The 19142-nt window shown below is 44.2% G+C and overlaps 1 long non-coding RNA gene across 1 annotated transcript in view; it reads right to left on the bottom strand.

Moving 5' to 3' along the window:
• Window positions 1-1113: 1113 nt before the first annotated feature.
• Window positions 1114-19142, bottom strand: part of LOC144226935 (uncharacterized) — a 72784-nt gene continuing 54755 nt past the window's right edge. Inside the window, exons 2-3 of the long non-coding RNA XR_013333784.1 lie at window positions 13209-13539; window positions 1114-1327 (exon numbers count right to left, since the gene is read on the bottom strand). This is a non-coding gene — a long non-coding RNA (uncharacterized LOC144226935). The remainder of the gene's footprint in view (window positions 1328-13208; window positions 13540-19142) is intronic.

Here is a 19142-nt window from a genome sequence, read left to right as displayed (position 1 = left end):
CTCCTGCAAGGAGAAAGGACATGAAAAGAATAAATGTCCCAACCGGGGAAAGTCCCAGAAAAGCAGCCGATACGTACGCACAGGAACCCTGCAACGAAAGACCTCATAGGCAGACGTGCTGGGGACATGGGGGCGTAGGCTGTACGCTAGGTGATGGGGTTCTGGGGCGTGGTGACAGCACCCTGGTGCCACAGAAAGGCCTCCCTGTTGGGAGGCTCATGCTGCACTAAGGTGTGATGTTTCTAACTTATTTCTAAGAGTTTTCACAGGAAAAAGAAATGGAGAAAAAGAAATTATGGCGAATTATTAACAATTGGTGAATGGCAGTGAAAAGTATATGTGTGTTCATTATATTATGCTTTCAATTTTTTGGTAACTTTGAAATCATTCAGAAGAAAAAGTTGGGGAAAGATGTAAACATTTCTCTGGGTTCTTTCTGAGGGGACACGAAAGTGACCCGTGAGATGAGAAACACAAAAGAAGCTGTGGGCAGCTCCTAACTTCCGGTCAGAACAAGAGCGCTGCCGCAGGAGGCCTGAGGTGACGGAACGAGTGAATTTATCTGGTTAAATCTGAATCGGAGGGCGCCTGGGTGGCTCAGTCGGTTAAGTGTCTGACTTCGGCTCAGGTCATGATCTCGCGGTTGGTGAGTTCGAGCCCCGTGTTGGGCTCTGTGCTGACAGCTCAGAGCCTGGAGCCTGCTTCGGATTCTGTGTCTCCCTCTCTCTCTGCCCCTCCCCGCTCATGCTCTGTCTCTCTCAATAATAAAAAATTGTTTTAAAAAAAAATCTGAATCGGCCTGACACAGCTTTCCCTGTGGGGCAGAAGCAAAGGCCCCCGAGGAGGGTCAGAGAGAAGACTGAGCCAAGAGCACAGTCATGGGTAAAAGGAATGGGCTTGACCTTGAAAGCCGTTATGTAAACAGTGAAGCGCCAAGGTTGGTGGTAAATGTGGCTTAAGGATTAAGTGCAAATACAGGTCCCTTCTCCACCCAAAAGTAGAGCCTTCCTACAAAACCTTTCCGAATAGCCCAGAGCAAAGAAGCAATCCCCATGAATTGATGCTAATTAATTTAACAATTTTGGAGCATTCCAACCCCCCCAAAATCAGTCTCCTGGGCTCTCTGAGGCTTTGGGCACATCTTGGATAAGGAAGGGAGGCTCCAAATAACTGCAGATTATTTGGCGGACACAGCTGAGAGCCCTGGCGGCTGGTGTGCAGACGGCCGCGTGCAGTTCCCGGGGAAGGCGCTAGGTGGCGCGAGTCTCGCTGCCTCTGGGAGCTGGCTGCAAAACCAGGCTGATGGCTCGCGCTTTTTGTCTTTCTCCTAAAAGCAGAACAAAATCCTCTTCAGAAGATTTTTCAGAGACATCACGTAGGTTCTAAAAGCAATCACTACTTTAAATGAAAATTAACAATTGTTGCGCCGAGCCTCCTGTTTATTGCATCCAGTGAGGGTTTTCCTGTTTTATTCAAATACATTCTGTCTCCCACCTGTCTTTTCTCACTTACTTACTTTCCTTCTCCTTTCAGAAATGTCTATCCCCTCTTGATTTCTTTGAAAATGTGAAACCAAATTATTATTATTTTAAAAAAATTTTTTTAATGTTTACTTATTTTTGGGAGAGAGAGAGACAGAGTGTGAGTGGGGGAGGGGTAGAGAGAGAAGGAGACACAGAATCCAAAGCAGGCTCCAGACTCCCAGCTGTCAGCACAGAGCCCGATGTGGGGCTTGAACCCACAGACCGTAAGATCATGACCTGAGCTGAAGTCAGATGCTTAACCCACTGAGCCACCCAGGTGCCCCAAAACCAAATTACTTTTATGTCCTGCTCAAATTCCTCCATGATTTTCGTTTCTTCTCATGTAATTCTCTTTCATGGTGATCGATTTCCTTGTTGGCTTTGTTATTTTTGATGGGAGAAACATATGTTCCTACGAACAAAGGTTTTGTGGTAACTTTTGTGATTCCAGGCCTTATGTTAAGATTCAGACTCATCATGCTCTTTCTTCTGAGTATCAGATTTCCTGGGATTGATTGATTCCAAGTGAGCCATTACTGGTATAAGCCACTGGCCGTTTAGTTAGAAGCATCTTAGCTGAATCTCCGAACCGATTTGGAGATTTCTCAACTCCTTTGTGTTTGGAACTGCAATTTCCATAGGCTCTTACTGGCAAGGACTATTGCTGACAGCTTCAATGCCACAGAATACCATGCAGAAGTTATCGCCGAGCTAGGGACTTTGGCCACTTGGCTCACTTCTAGGACTGCCAGGTGATTCTTGCAGGCTACCTTGGGCACAGGTCCCGTTCGTCTCTGCACCTTCTTATAGGCTCGGAAAATAGCTACTCTTTACCTTTGTGGTGCTGCAAGCCAGACTTTGCCAGGCAGGTTACGAAAGAATTTTGACACCTCTAAATGCTGTGCAGGCGAACCATGTCTAGCCTAGGAGGCCAACTCGCAGAGACGGTTGGGCCCTTGAGGTCTGGTTCTACTTGCCTGATGAAGGAAATAATCCTTGGAAAAGCATTTCCCCCCCAACCCTCTCCACATGGTTTCGCATGTGCTAAGGCCTGCCAGCCTGCTAACCTAGTTCACTCAGATGTAGGTGAATGGCCTCATTTCCCATCCAGTTCACCTTCACAGACTGTGGAAAATAGGTTCAAGAATTCCTTATACAAATGGGTCAGAAAAAAGGTTTGGGAGGAAAGCTGCCGCCATGGGGTGAAAGCGCCCAAGATTAGCCAGAGAGATACTGTGATGGGATCACAAGGAACTTGTTATATCACCTGCAGGAAATTACTTTCCATCTGACGCCAATATACTATTGTACTTTGACCACAAACTCAACTTGCCCCCAGACTTTTTGCTTCTTACACACACAAGTTAATGATTATTGTCTGACTGTTGTCTCCATGCTCGCATGTGTAAGATCTTGTTTTCTTCACATTCACCACGTGGGTAAGACCTTGTGAGCTCAGTAAATAGTGAGACAAAACCCCTGTTTGGGATTCTTCTCTCCTCCCAGACGTTAGCCTCTCTTGTATTCAGGTCTGTGTCCATTCCTCTTGCTGGACAAGAGAGAACTCCAGACTCATAGTTTGCAACAACAGACCTCAGAATTGTCAGAAACACTAACATCTAGACCAGATGAGTATCAGACTCCTTAAGAGTTGTGTCATGAGAGAGTCACCAAATCTGGCTCTCAGCAGGAGCTTAAAAAGGTTGTTTTTGTTTTTTGTTTTTTTTTTTTGGATGGGAATACACTGTTAGAAGGACCAAAAATTGGACCATACATTTTTGTTATTAATAGATGATATTTTTTAGAGTAGTTTTGGATTTACAGAAAAATTGCACATAAAGTCAGAGAGTTTCAATTCCCTCCCCTCAGTGCCTCCCTCTAGTTTTCCCTATTATTGGCATCTTGCATTACTGCTGGACATTTGTTACAACTGACGAGCCAACACTGATATAGTATTGTTCACTAAGGTCCAAAGTTTACATTGGGGTGGACTTGGTGTTGTACATCCTATGTATATTGAAAAATGCATAAAGACATGTATCCACCATTGCTATATACTTCACACAGAATAGTTTCATTGCCCCAAATTCCTCCATTCTCCTCTCTCTCTTCCTCCAAGTCCATGGCCACCATTGATCCTTTTACTGTCCCAATAGTTTTGCCCTTCTAGAGTGTCGTACAGTTGGAATCATAGAGCATGTAGCCTTGTAAGATTGGCTTTTTTTACTTAGCAGTACGTATTTAAGGTTCTTTTCGTGTCTTGGTAATTCATCTCTTCTTATTGCTAAATAAGATTCCACTGTATGAATGTAATTATGTATCCAGATCCTCTACACATAATTTGGCAATTATGAGAGCTGCTATAAACATCTGTGTGAAGGTTTCTGTGTGGGGATGTGCCAAGGAGTGCAATCATTGGATCATATGGTATGAGTATATTTAGTTTGATAAGAAAGCACCAAAGTGTCTTCCAAAATGCATTCCCACCAGCGATGAAGGAGAATTCCTGATGCTCCAAATCCTCGCCAGCATTTGGTGTTGTCAGTGTCGTGGATTTTGGCCATTCTCATAGGTGGGTAGTGGCATCCCAGTTTTTTAAATTTGCAATTCTATGACAAATGATGTTGAGCAACTTTTCATGAACTTATCTGCATATCTTCTTTGGTGAAGTGTCTGTTTAGATCTTTTGCCCACTTTAGAATTGGGCTGTTTGTTTTCTTACTGTTGAGTTTTAAGAGTACTTGGCATATTTTGGGTGCTGATCCTCTATTAGCTATATGTTTTGTAAATATTTTCTCCCAGTCTGTGGTTTGCCTTCTCTTCTCATTTGCTTTACAGTGCCTTTCACAGAGCAGATTTTTAAAATTTTAATGAAGTCTAACATTGATTTTTCTTTCTTACATGGATTGTACACTTGGTGTTGTGTCTCAAAAGTGATCACTGTGCTCAAGGTTACCTAGATTTTTCACTTGTTCTTTTCTAGGGATATATAGTTTTGCTTTTTTTATGTAAATAAAGTTTTTAAAAAGATTTATTTTTGAGAGAGAGAGGGTAAGAAAGGGCAAAAGGGAGAGGGAGACACAGAATTCAAAGCAGGCTCCAGGTTCTGAGCTGTCATCACAGAGCCCAACGTAGGACTAGAACTCATGAGCCATGAGATCATGACCTGAGCCAAAGTTAGATGCTTAACTGACTAAGCCACCCAGGCGCCCCTGCATGCATGCATTTTCAAATGGTATTTGAAATTTCAGGACAACTGGAGATGCTAAACTTATTAGCCATATGGATATTGGCTTTACAGAAAATATTTAATGGCTTAGGAATAGTTTGTGTTTTGAGTTTGTAAGTGTGCCTTATTTTATGTTTGAAAGGGAACAAGTATATAAAATTAATATTTCGGGGACCTAAAAAAAATAGAAAAATATGGATTTAATGTTCAGGATATTAAAGCCACAGGGCGTCATGGGACCATTTAGGTTACGGCCCCAAGTCAGCAAACCAAGACTACACCCAACTGCAGTTTCAACCCCTCAGAGATGTAACCTTTAAAAAGGGCATTGTGGGAACTTCCTGGTCACTAGGAGATTTACTTGTGACTCTTCCATTCTCCTTAGGAGGTCCACCTTGCCTACAACAATGGATCCTTCACTAGTAATTTCCTTTTTTTCTGCTCCGCCTCTACCTTGCAAAACTCTTGCTTTGATGCAGCTTCTGTTTCCTAGATGGGAAGCTGCCTGACTCATGAACTGCTTAGTAAAGCCAGTTGGATCTTTAAAATGCGCTCAGTTGAGGGGCGCCTGGGTGGCTTAGTCGGTTAAGCGTCCGACTTTCGCTTAGGTCATGATCTCGCGGTTCGTGGGTTCGAGCCCCGTGTCGGGCTCTGTGCTGATTGCCAGCTCAGAGCCTGGAGCCTGTTTCAGAGTCTGTGACTCCCTCTCTCTCTGACCCTCCCTTGCTCACGCTGTCTCTCTCTCTCTCTCTCCTAGAAATAAAAATAAAATAAAATAAAAATAAAGCTTTAAAAAAAATAAAATGCACTCAGTTGAATTTTTGTTCCTTATCAAGAGTAGCCTGATCAGCGAGTGGCTTTCTTGACTTCCCACCCAGGTACCCTCTGGAAGTCACTGCTGTTAGCTGGGTGCACACGACAGTCTAGTCCTGACCGTTGGCTCCGGCTCTTTGGTAAAAGTTGTGGGAAGTTTCCTTCTTTCTGCAGGATAGAAGTATCAGAGGCATTTGCCGTCATTTCCCGGGCAGATATGTGCTCAACTCCCTCCTCCACCTTCTGACCATCTGAATTCCATGCCTCCTTGGGGGGCCAGACCCCCCCCCACATCCTGGGCCCACCATGCATGGAGATGCCTCACTGCCCCTGCTCCATGCACCGCTGGAAAGGGGCCCTGGCTGTCGGTCAGCCTTTCAGCAGTGACTCACGGTATAGACTGAATGCTGTGTGTTTCCCTGTTCCTGGCAGGGCCGAAGGGACACTGACGATGAATGCCTACAAGCTGCTACTCCCTGGAGGCTGAAACTACCCACCCCGACCCGGGAATATTGGCAAAACTGTGCCATTTATCCCCTCTCCTTCCCCACCCCAAACCCAGACTCTGAGCAAACCAGTTTGGGGCTCCAACGAGTTAGAAGGAAACCAAACACACAAGAAAGAGGCTGAAGACCTTAGGACTTGGCTCTGGCTGCGTGGGAGCTAAGCTGCGTGGACGGACCCCATGCTGGTGTGTCTAATTACCAACACCTGACACGGTCCAGCACCGCTGGTCCCACGCGGAGCTTCTGATAGAAGCCAACAAGCCTTCCGTGTTAATATTCTGTTCTCCTCTTAGAGCAAATCCCGGCTGTCCTCATCCTTGGGGCTCCACCGAGGAAGGGCCCCACTTGTTTTTCTCTATCGGGCCCCAGTAGAGAGGATGATAGAACAAGGGATTTCTTCTTTCCCTTACAAAGTCAGCTACCCCAGCTCTTCAGTATCGAGCGTCATCTGAGAAAAGGCAGGATTGTTGTAGAACACTTTGTTGGAAGGAAGGACAATAATTATTTACACACAACTGAGCAGAGCTGGATGGAGCCCAAGTTGCTCTTACAGGGGATTTGAGCAAAGGGAGAACAAAATTCAATGAGACCTGGGCGCCCAGAAAATCACTGGCAGGGCCAGAAAGCGGCATCTCCACATGCTCTCCAGGAATGGCCCCATAACCGGCACTCCACAGGGGTGTCCAGAGTCCCCGGTCAGAAAGCAGGCCATCAGCAGGTGGCCCCGGTAACTCAAGAACACACTGCCAAAGCGGTGATCTCCAGGGGTCAGGAGCCCACTGCCGCCACGGCGCCCTGAACAACGGAGCGGTCACCACCCTCCAGCGAGTTGGTCTTCGCAGCACAACATAGGTGCGAGGTGGCCCCGTGCATGCAGCCTCTGCACCACAGCTGCCTGCGGTCACCTGTGAAGCCAGAGGCTGCAGCCTGCGCTGCTACTACTTTCACTGCCAGCCAAAAACAACCCCAAACCATAAGGCAATGGCTTCCGCCTTCCAAATCCCATGCAAGTGCTTCTAACTGGCAGAGCCCAATTAGCACATAGAAACCCTATTTATAAGAGCCTATTTCTGTGCCAGTAGGTCAAATAGTCTTCCTGGTATCACTGTATACCCAGGACATGGAAAATGAGTTGAGTGCCAACTAACGAACAGGCAGTGAGTAGAGTGTTCAAAATGCATGGTCTTGGGGCACCTCGGGAGGTCAACTGGTTGAGCATCTGACTTCAGCTCAGGTCATGATCCTGTGGTTCATGAGTTCGAGCCCCACTTTGGGCTTGCTGCTGTCAGCCTGTCAGTGCAGACCCCCTGTCTTCCTCTCTTGCCCCTCCCCACATTGTGCTCTCCCAAAAATAAATAAATATTTAAATAATAATAAAAAACTAAAATGCATGGCTCAAGTGCCTTCCCCGGAGGCTGCACCCTCCCTCCCACTGTGGGGGATTTCATTGTTTACATTATCCAAAAGCGACCTCACTCAGGAGGATAAAAGATCTTTCTCTCTGAAAGGGATCTGACCTGGAGAAAATTCTTACTGTTACTACTTTCAAGGTTCCCCAGTTTATACTGGGATAGAGCTCCGCCCACCACCAATATAGAGTGGATTACCAGTCATTTAAGGAAATCCTGTAGTATGAAAAACAGGAAAAAAGAAGACAAATAACTTAGGGGGGAAAAAGCATAGAGATTAGCCAACAATGGAATTTTTAAAATAAAGACTACAGTTATTCTTCAGGGGGATAAGGTGAGAATGGATCCATAGAACAAAAATAGAATTCTATTCCTTAAAAAGAACAATGAGAGAAAAAGGAAGCACTAATAGAAATAAATAATAACACAGGCAGAGTTTATTATGAAGAAGGACATTACTACTGCTGTAAACTTTCAAGGAGAAAAACCCAGATAAATTATAAAACCTATATTTTAAATGCACTGGAAAGCTGTGGAAACAACAGAAATGAGACAAACTAAAGTTCCCCTTCCTTATTGCATGAATGATCATGAGCTATTTTCTTTCCTGTAGGAATTTCTCATTTTTGATGAGCCACAGTCAGGCTTGACCCAGACAAAGGAATTCTACTCAGGGATTTAAAAACTAGAGGAGAGATTGTCTGACATAGTGCAGGCCTAGCATGAGGGATTATAAACTCAAAGACAAAAACAAAAACAAAAATACCAAAGTACTGCAGGGTTTTCCCCCGAAGAGACATTTTTCTGAGGTCTAGGGCACACTAGAGGCTTGCGGTCAGGGCCAGAAGCATCTGAGAAGCAGAGTGAAATATCCTCAAGTGCGTGGTGCTTTGGAACGAAAGTCACACCAGAAGGGCAGACGTCGTCCGGACCACAACACCGGCAGGGAAACCCAAGCAGAGCACATCAGTCTCGTTGAGTGGACCAGACGGAAGTCAAACCCCAGGCAGGCTGGGGAAGCTAGATATTGCAGGGTGGTTGTCAGAAAACAGCGAGTCATAGGGCAAAAGAGGCCCAAAAATCTGGAAAGGAGTCCCCTTGTCTGTAGGACTAAATACTGAGATGTGAAACTCCACAAAGCCACACAAATATAGATGGGAGCACTTAGTTCAACAATTCCAAGATGACACAGAGCTAGGACGTGTCTGAGCTCTGACCAGCAGAGTAGAGAACTTTTGTTGAAAACCCATGGAATTCAGTATAGACCCTAGATGAATAATATTATAAATTCCAGAAGAACCACAAAAAAAGGTTAAAAAGGTAAGCTAATAAGACAATAATGAAGCTAAATATAACTAATAGTGTTAATACAAAAGAAAGCAGAAGAAAAAAAGGAACAAAAAGCAGATGAAACAAATAGAAAACAAATAGCAAGATGGTGGATTTAAGTCCAAGCATATTGATAATTATGTTAGATATACATGGTTTAAATACTCCATTTAAAAGGCATAGATATTGGGGCGCCTGGGTGGCTTAGTCAGTTAAGCGTCCGACTTTTGCTTAGGTCATGATCTCACGGTTCGTGGGTTCGAGCCCTGCGTTGAGTGCTGACTGCCAGCTCAGAGCCTGGAGCCTGTTTCAGAGTCTGTCACTCCCTCTCTCTCTGACCCTCCCCTGCTCACGCTGTCTCTCTCTCCTAGAAATAAATAAAACATTTAAAAAAATAATAAAAGGCATAGATATTTAGGCTGGATAAAAAGCAGAATCTATATGCTATCTACAAGAAGCAGATAACACTGTTTCTATACACAGATCTTGTGATTTTCAATAATGGAAACTCCAAAAACATTTTGTAACCTAATACAACTAATATGTGAGTTTAGAGGGATACAGAATACAAAGTCAGTATTTAAGAGATCAGTGGTATTTTTATATACTAAACATAAAACAGAAATTGATATTTTTAAAAAGAGTATCATTTACTATTGTATTAGGAAACAAAATATTTAGGGGAAATCTAGAAATATGTGCAATATTTGTGTTCCAAAATATATGGAATATTGAGGAGAGAGATTAAGAACACCCCTAAATGAAGAGATAAACTGTGCCATGGATTGGAAGACTCAATATTGCTAAGATGTCAATTCTTCCCAAAATGGTTTTCTATATTTCCAAAAGACTACATCAAAAAACTGCTAGAATTGAAACATGGATTCAGGAAAGTCATGGGATATAAAATCAATGTACAGAAATCAGTTGCATTTCTATACACCAATAATGAAGCAGCAGAAAGAGAAATCAAGGAATTGATCCCATTTACACTTGCACCAAAACCCACAAAATATCTAGGAATAAACCTAACCAAAGAGATGAAATATCTATACACTGAAAACTATAGAAAGCTTATGAAAGAAATTGAAGAGGATATTTTAAAAATGGAAAAACATTCCATGCTTATGGATTAAGCAAATATTGTTTAAAAAATCAATACTACCCAAAGCAATTTACATATTCAATGTAATCCCTATCAAAATAACACCAGCATTTTCCAAAGAAGAGAACAAAGAATTCTAAAATTTGTATTGAACCAGAAAAGACTCCAAATAGCCAAAGTAATTGTTGAAAAAGAAAACCGAACAAAGCTGGAGGCATCACAATTCTGGACTTCAAGATGTATTACAAAGCTGTAATCATCAAGACAGAATGGTACTGACACAAAAACAGACACATAGATCAATGGAACAGAATAGAGAACCCAGAAATGGACCCATAAACGTATGGCCAACTAATCTTTGACGAAGCAGAAAAGAATATCCAATGGAGAAAAGACAATCTCTTCAGCAAATGGTGCAGGGAAAACTGGACAGCGACATGCAGAAAAATGAACCTGGACCACTTTCTTTTTTTTTAATTTTTAAAATGTTTATTTAATTTTGAGAGAGACAGAAAGACAGCGTGAGCAGGGGAGGGGCAGAGGGACAGGGAGACACAGACTCTGAAACAGGCTCCAGGCTCTGAGCTATCAGCACAGATTCTGACATGGGGCTCGAACTCACAAACCATGAGATCAGTACCTGAGCCAAAGTTGGACAACTAACTGACTGAGCCACGCAGGCGCCCCTGAACTTGGACCACTTTCTTACACCATACACAAAAATAAACTCAAAATGGATGAAAGACCTAAATGTAATACAGGAAGCCATCAAAATCATAGAGGAGAAAACAGGCAACAACCTCTTTGACCTTGGCTGCAGCAAATTCTTACTTGACATATCTCCAGAGGCAAGGGAAACAAAAGCAAAACTGAACTCTTTTTATCATCAAGATAAAAAGCTTCTGCACAGTGAAGGAAATAATCAACAAAATTAAAAGGCAACCAACGGAATGGGAGATATATTGCAAATGACATATCAGATAAAGGGTTAGTATCAGAAATCTATAAAGAACTTACCAAACTCAACACCTAAAAAACAAAGGAAATGGGCAGAAGACATGAACAGACACTTCTCCATAGAAGACATCCAGATGGCCAACTGACACATGAAAAGATGCTCAACATCACTCATCATCAGGGAAACACAAATCAAAACCACAATGAGATACCACCTCACATCTGTCAGAATGGCTAACATTAACAACTCCGGCAACAATAGATGTTGGTGAGGATGTGGAGAACGAGGAACCCTTTTGTACTGCTGGTGGGAATGCAAACTGGTGCAGCCACTCTGTAAAACAGTGTGGAGGTTCTTCAAAAAATTAAAAATAGAACTATCCTATGACCCAGCAATTGCACTACTAGGTATTTATCCAAAGGATACAAAAATGCTGATGTGAAGGGGCACATGCACCCAGATGTTTATAGCAGCGCTATCGACAATAGCCAGAGTATGGAAAGAGCACAAATGTCCATCGACTGATAAGTGGATAAAGAAGATGTGGTGTGTGTGTGCACGCACGCACACACACACACACACACACACACTGGAATATTACCTGTCAATCAAAAAGAATGAAAGCTTACCATCTGCGACAACGTGGATGGAACTAGAGGGTATTATGCTAAGCAAAATATGTCAGAGAAAGACAAATACTATATGACTTCAGTCACATGTGGAATTTAAGAAACGAAACAGATGAATAGAGGCGAAGAGAAGCAAAAATAAGATAAAAACAGAGAGGGAGGCAAACCATAAAAGACTCTTTGATATGGAGAACAAACTGAGGTTTGCTGCTGGGGCGTTAGGTGAGGGGACGGGCCAGATGGGGGATGGGCTTTAAGGAGGGCACTTGTGGGGATGAACACTGGGTGTTGTATGTAAGCGATGAATCACTAAATTCTATTCCTGAAATCATTATTACACTATATGTTAACTAACTGGGATTAAAATAAATAAATAAATAAACTATTAGACCATGAAAGATATATTTAAAAAATGTTTCTCTAGATTCAACACAATCCTGTTAAAAATACCAGCACTTCTTATTCTGGAAATTAACAAACTAATTCTAAAATTCATATGGACAAGCAAAGGAATTAGAATAGCAAAAATATTTTTTAAAAAGAGCCAATTTGGAGGACTTCAACCACCCTATATGAAGACTTACTAGATAGGTGCCAATGTGCTATAATGAAGAGATACATATAGAGACCAATGGAGAACAGAGTCCAGGAAGAGACGGACACATGTATGGTCAATTGGTTTTCTATGAAAACCATGTAACTCAAGGAGAAGGAACAGTCATTTCAACAAAAGGTGCTGAAACATTTGGACACCTTTTCATCCAAGGGCAGAAGTCTTCCAGCTAGTGTCACAGACTCAGTACTTACCCTCCTCCAGTCTATACCCACAGCACCGCTGAGCTGTCATTCCCAAACCAGGCATTCCCTGTTAGTCCTGCATGGCTTCCCTCAGCACTGTCCTCAAGAGGAAGTACCTACGCCTTAGTATGCATGTCTTGAACCCTATATCTTGCCCTTCCTTCCCTTGTCTATATCCCAACCGTGTTGAACTATTTACAGTTCTCCAGATATGCTATGCCCTGACCTTATCCTTAGAAAGTTTCCTCTCCCTGGCCCACCAGTCTTCACCTGTCCTCCATAGGCTTTGGTGCTACCTTCTCCCAGAAGCTCCCCAAGACAAGCTCCTCTCTCTCACATGTCCCTTAGCTGATATTGAACCAGCCCTGCATCCCAGGTATAAATCCTACTTGGTCGTGGTGAATACTTTTTTTGATGTATTGTTGGATCTGGCTGGCTAATATCTTGTTGAGGATTTTTGCATCCATGTTCATCAGGGAGATTGGTCTATAGTTCTCTTTTTTAGTGGGGTCTTTGTCTGGTTTTGGAATCAAGGCAATGCTGGCTTCGTAGAAAGAGTTTGGAAGTTTTCCTTCCATTTCTATTTTTTGGAACAGCTTCAGGAGAATAGGTGTTAACTCTTCCTTAAATGTTTCATAGAATCCCCCGGAAAGTCATCTGGCCCATGACTCTTGTTTTTGGGGAGATTTTTGATTACTAATTTGATTTCTTTACTAGTTATGGGTCTGTTCAAATGTTCTTTCTTCCTGTTTCAGTTTTGGTAATTTATATGTTTCAGGAATTTGTCCTTTTCTTCCAGATTGCCCATTTTATTGATGTATAATTGCTCATGTCACGTGTCCCTTAGCTAACCAAGCTCTCACCCTTAGCTTTAATACTTGTCACACGACCCTCTATTTGCCTATTTACCTGTTTGCATCTCTCACAGGACAGTGAGAGCTCTGAGGGCTGGTGCTCCATCCTCCCAAAGGTGGCGTCCCCAGCCTCCATCACAGCGCCTGACACCACGGGGCTCAACAATTGTGGGTTGGAACATCCAGTTGTCACCTGCCCTGTGTACTCCACAAGGAAAGAGGAGGGGTATTTCCAAAACAGTGAGCGCCTCCGATGGACACAAGTAGCTTTGAGTGTTGCTTGGTAAGACATTCATTTGGCCCTGCCTGTCTTTAATTCATTGTTAGAACTGCTGTTAGCAAGTTCTACTTCCACAGTCCCAGGCAGAACTCACGGAGAATCTCACCTGGAAACAAGAGTTTGAGCGAATTGAAAAAGTTCAGCCTGAAGTAAACAAAGATGAAATATTGGCGATTAATCATTTATTTTATTTATTTATTTTTGTTAAGTAAACTCTACATCCAGTGTGGGGCTTGAACTCATGACCCTGAGATCAAGAGCTGCGTGCTCCACTGACTGAGCCAGCCAGGTGCCCTGGCAATTAATTATTTTCAATAGTTGAGGTTTTCTTACAGAGTCTTTCCATCTGTTAGTCACCCCCACTTAGGACAGGAGAGGAAGAGTTTATGCCCTGGCCAAAGGACAATAGAGAAGTTCGGCGCCCTCCCTGGTGGGGTTGATGGGCCAGTGGATTCCCACCCATCACCTGCCCATCTGTGGAGCACTAATCATTCCCATTCAGACCAACAATGACATGAAACAACCCTACCACTCTCAACAGATAAGCTGTGTTCACTCTACCACGATATCATGATCTCCATCACCAATATTGGCTGAAACTAAGCAAACTCAACTTCCAAGACAGGGTCTAGAGTCCAAAGGCTTCTCCATACATTTTAGTCAATGCTTCCCTCTAGCGTGTGGCTTTGACATTGCACAAGCCCAAGGTTGTGACCATACAGACAGAGTTTGAATAAACCTAGAGACCTTTCCCAAATTCCCCGCAGCTAGCATATTTCACAGATAAGAAACTGAAATGCCCAGTGTTTTGCCCCAGTCACAAGCTAGGGGCCCACGGAGACAGCTGGACTTCCACGCCTGCCACCACCAGTGAGAGGCCAGAGATTACCCAGGCACCTGGGGGTCTCAGTCGGTTAAGTGTCAGACTTCAGCTCAGGTCATGATCTCACAGCCTGTGAGTTTGAGCCCCGCGTCAGGCTCTGTGCTGACAGCTCAGAGCCTGGAGAGCCTGCTTCAGATTCTGTGTCTCCCTCTCTCTCTGCCCCTCCCCTGCTCATGCTCTGTCTCTCCCTTTCTCTCAAAAATAAATAAACATTTTTTAAAAATGAACAAATAAACACGGTGAAGAGCCTACATCACTTCGAAGGTTTTTCCAAGGCTCTAGGAAGTTCGAATGAGTAAGGTTGCCCACTAGCCTGTCTCTCCAGGCAGATGAGAACTCAGATAACCGGATCTAATGCTTCACCTGAGAGTGTAATTACCCAGAAGAACATCTATTGCCTCAGTAAGTCTTTGTGACCATTAACAGTTAGCAAAGCAAATACACAGCTGGGCAAGGCAAATGCAATCTAGCCATTTGCAAGGTTGAAGACAGAGCCCTCATTGCCAGCAGATGGTAGACACCTGGGCAGTGGGTTGTTGGCTAATCCTTCCCAGTGAGTGCTGTGCTCAGGACCTCTGTGTCTTCAAGCAGGACTCCGTGAATGGGGAGCCAGAAGATTAACCTGTTTAAATAGCTAAACCTCTCAATGGTGGCCACCAAATGCTTCCTCTCCTTTTTTTAAAGTTTATTTATTTTGAGAGAGATAGCACACAAGCAGAGGTGAGGCAGAAAGAGAGGGAGACTCTCAAGCAGGCTCCGTGCTGTCACAGAGCCCAGTGTTGCATTTGAACTCAAAAACCGTGAGATCATGACCTGAGCTGAAATCAAGAGTCAGACGCTCAACTGACTGAACCACCCGGGTGCCGCCAAATGCTTCCTTTCTTTGTTCTGCAGAGGGTCAGTCTCAAAATGTTGAGTCCGCGAATATTATGGCACATCGGCCATCACGTGCCCAAGTGGGGGGCGGGGGGGTGCAGGTGAAGATGGGGGTGTAGAAGGAGGAAGGATTGTTTTCTTTGGACATACACGTTGGGGTGGAGAGCCACGTGGATGAGCGAGCCGTCGTGTGAAAGAGCAGAAGTGAGGATGGAAGTCAGGAGTTGTCTCGTCTCCTACCTTATGTCGTGGGGAAAAAACAAAACGCAGAGGGGAGGAATGAGTTGCCCAAGGTCCTACAGTTGGCTCCTGACTGAGCTCACATTCCAACTGTGCTTTCCTGACTCCCATTCGAGGTCTCTACCCACCTCCCCAGAGAAAGTGAAGGAAAAGAAGAAAAGTGGGTGACAAAGCAAGTGAAGATGGAAAATTTGGGGAAAGGTGTAAGATTAAACTTGGAAACAGGAAAGAAACAAGCAAAGGAGACACAATCCTTAGAACAAGATGTGGATTCTAAAATCCCGGTGCACAGTGAGAGCCAGGAAAGTTCTGGAGACCCTTTGTGAACCAGCCCTAAGATTTCAAAGATTCTAGAGCTACTGTGGTGAAGGTGGTGTTATTAGGAGAGTGATCAACATATATCCGCGGGACAGAACGAAGTATATGTGGAAGTAGTACATAGTGCAGGGGCCGTTCCCGTCAGTGGTAGTGAGATGTGGGGAGGGTGTGATCCATAGCCGGCATCACCATTCAGGCTCTACATCTGAGGGAGGAATTAAGTTAAATCCCTACCTCCCTACGTGTCAATAAAAAGATGGAAAACCTCAATAAAAATGGCAATATATTTCTTTAATTTTTTAAAAAAATTTTTGAGAGACAGAGCATGAGCAGGGGAGGGACAGAGAGAGAGGAAACACAGAATCCGAAGCAGGCTCCAGGCTCTGAGCTGTCAGCACAGAGCCCGATGTGGGGCTTGAGCTCATGACCCACAAGATCATGAGCTGAGCTGAAGCCAGGTGCTTAACTAACTGAGCCACCCAGGGGCCTCAAAAGTGGCAACATTTTTGAAGTAGGACAAGAAGATCTAAGGAAATATGTGTAGGACGATGGAGGTTCTCATAATCAAGGCACAAGAAAGCAAAAGTCAAAAGGGGAAAGATTGATTAAATTTGACCACATCGGAATTTAAAACTCCTGTTTCATAGTAGAAAGTTAAAATACAGGGACAAACCAGGAGAAATATTGCAAATATCTAGCAAAGGACTTAGAGCCATAAAAGACAAAGAATTTCTAATCAATCCAAAAGGATTATAAAAAATAAGGGGAAAAAAATCAGCAAAGGATATGAGCCAACACTTCAAAGAAGTGGAAACAAAAACATCCAAATCAAATAGGAAAAGTTGATCAACTTTCCCTATGATCAGGAAAATGCCGATTAAGACAAAATGATGGACTGCTTTACGTGCAGCAGCCAGGTGAGAAAGTGCATGTTTGATACTGAGGGTGTGGAACTTGTACATTTATAACCAGCTGGCAAATGTAAAACTGGTACAATCACACTGAAGAGACAATTGGTCAATTTTACTGAAGCTAAATTTCCAAATATTCATATTTAAGCAAATGAATGCATGCTACTCTTATAGAAGACAGGGTCACTTCGGCCAAAACTTAGAGCCCAAATGTCATCCTGGGATCTGGTGCAGGGAAGGATGTTTGCATTGGCTCCCGCCTCAGCCCACAGCGGGGGCCAGGGGAAGGCACAGTCCGAGCCAGAACCAGAGCTGGGGAAGGAAGAGAGGCCAACCCAGGGCTCAGCATCTCATCCTTCTTCCGTGGCATCACGGGCTGTCCACGGGCTGTCCCAGGCAGGGAAGATGGCTTTGGGTCATCTCATTTTCCAAACATCAGTGATGAATCTACTTCAGGTTGGCCAAGTGATGCAATTAAGTTTCCTGAGTGGTGGGGCCACTTAGTGCTAAATGAACATTTTCACTCTGCCGGGCAACGAGACGTGCCGTTAGTGCTGGCAAGGTCCCCACATGCCCACTACTGAGTTCCTCATGACGTCCTTTCCTGGAGCGGACTCCTCCTCCATCTCCTTTCTTTGTGCAGAGTTGCCAGAAGGGTGCATTGGGGCCCAGATAGGAAGGAGAGTCATTTAAGTGCTGGTGACCCAGGAAATCGAAGATCTGCCGTGGTACCCGGCAATGTCCGGATCCCAAAGTTTCTGGGGAAATAATGTCAGAACCGGATGGGGGAACTAGTAAGACTGAATGTGCAGCGGCTGATGAATAAGGCAGGGAGAGGCGGCCGGCATTCAGTAGACTCAGGGGTCCAAGCATCCCCCGTGAACCCATCTGTCTCTACCTTTCTATATTTTCCCACCTTAAATATCTGAATCCCAGGGTCTCCGCTGTCCTGCCTGACTCTGACTCTTGCTGTCCTTGCCGTGATGGTCTGATCCTCCACGTTCAGGCGCTGCTTCCTGTTTGTGCCCTCCTGGCTCCTGATCCCGTAGCTGTAATAAGTGCTGTTCAGTCAGCACCAGGCACGATGCTGAGCACTTTAAGGACTTATTTAATAAACTCTGGATCTCTGACATCAGGAGTAAATGACCAGAGACCCCAAGGTCTGCTTTTTCTGGGCAGTTGTGGCTGGTGCACCGTCCTACCTAAGGGGTATGCCTCCGAACCACCAGGGGAGTTTTGTCAAAATAAACATACCAGGACTCCTCAGAATTTTCTGTAGAGGGGGGGCCTGGGAGTTCTCCAGAGGGTCAGAGGGTGACTCCTGGTTAAGAGCTACCGATCTGGGCTCTGGGGTGCCTCCTGGGTTGATCGCTCGGTACCAGAAAGACCTCCTCCCGCTACCACTGAGCACCTGGCTGGGTACCTGATGTAAATAACTTCTTCTCCAGACCTTCTCCCATAGGCTCCATTCCAACCTTTTTTAGAAAGTAGTTTGAGGGTTAAGCACTGGTCCAGATGAGCTACATGTCTTCTCTTTCTTAGAGTGTGCTCAGAAACTCCGTTGGCAGGGACCACAGAATCCCTAAGATGCACACCCATCACTCAAAAGGTCTTCAAAATAGAAATGCTAATGGCAGCCAGAAATAGGACTGTTCTGCCCCCAGGTTTCATGGTAATAAAGAGACAGCCTGTGAATCAGCTAACGTAAAGGGCAAGGGGTGGGGAAGGTTGAGCAAAAGCGAGCACAGAATCCATCACCTGATAATACCACCCAACCCACCAGTCTCTTTAATCATTAAATAGGAAAGTAATTAAAAAAATAATAATAGCTGGGCTATTGTGCTGGGAAGAATGTATGGAGGATGAGGAGGTGGTGCCCTTGACCTAATACACTGAAAGAATATAAAGGATTTTTCTAAATGAGGAGGCCACCCACTGAGCAAAATTTTGAGGGGCAGCAGAGAAAGGAAACTACTCCCATTCTTGTCCAAGACAGATGCAGTCAAGATTTCAAAGACAGGCCCGAATCCAAATCCCAATTTCGTCACTTCCTACCTATGTCATCTCAGGGAAAGACCCTGCCTCTTCATGTAGATGTGGGGAGAATCATTATACCTATGTCACAGGGCAAATGTGTGTTAATAACCAGTAAACTTAGCTCCACAAGAAACTTTAATACGTGGAAAACATTTCTCCATGCCTAGCACTGGGTGAGTGTTCATCAGATGGTTGGTAATCACCAGGACAATACAGATGTCCATCTGGACTTCTGCCTCTGGTCTCTTGAGGAATGCTAGGCAGGGGCTCAATGACTCAGATCCTCATTCTCTCCATATACACAAAAAGGGAATAATTACTTCTGACTCCAATCCTACATAAGTCTTGATTTTCCCAAAGGGTTAAGCATGTATGGTAATATCCAGAAAAAAAATATATCATTGATCTTCAGCCTTAAAAAAGAACGTGATTCTGCCATTTGGG

This window comes from Crocuta crocuta, unplaced genomic scaffold (genome assembly GCF_008692635.1).
Source record: "Crocuta crocuta isolate KB4526 unplaced genomic scaffold, BGI_CrCroc_1.0 scaffold32, whole genome shotgun sequence".
NCBI classification, from domain to species: Eukaryota; Metazoa; Chordata; class Mammalia; order Carnivora; family Hyaenidae; genus Crocuta; species Crocuta crocuta.
This window is presented reverse-complemented; position numbering and strand designations above follow the sequence as displayed.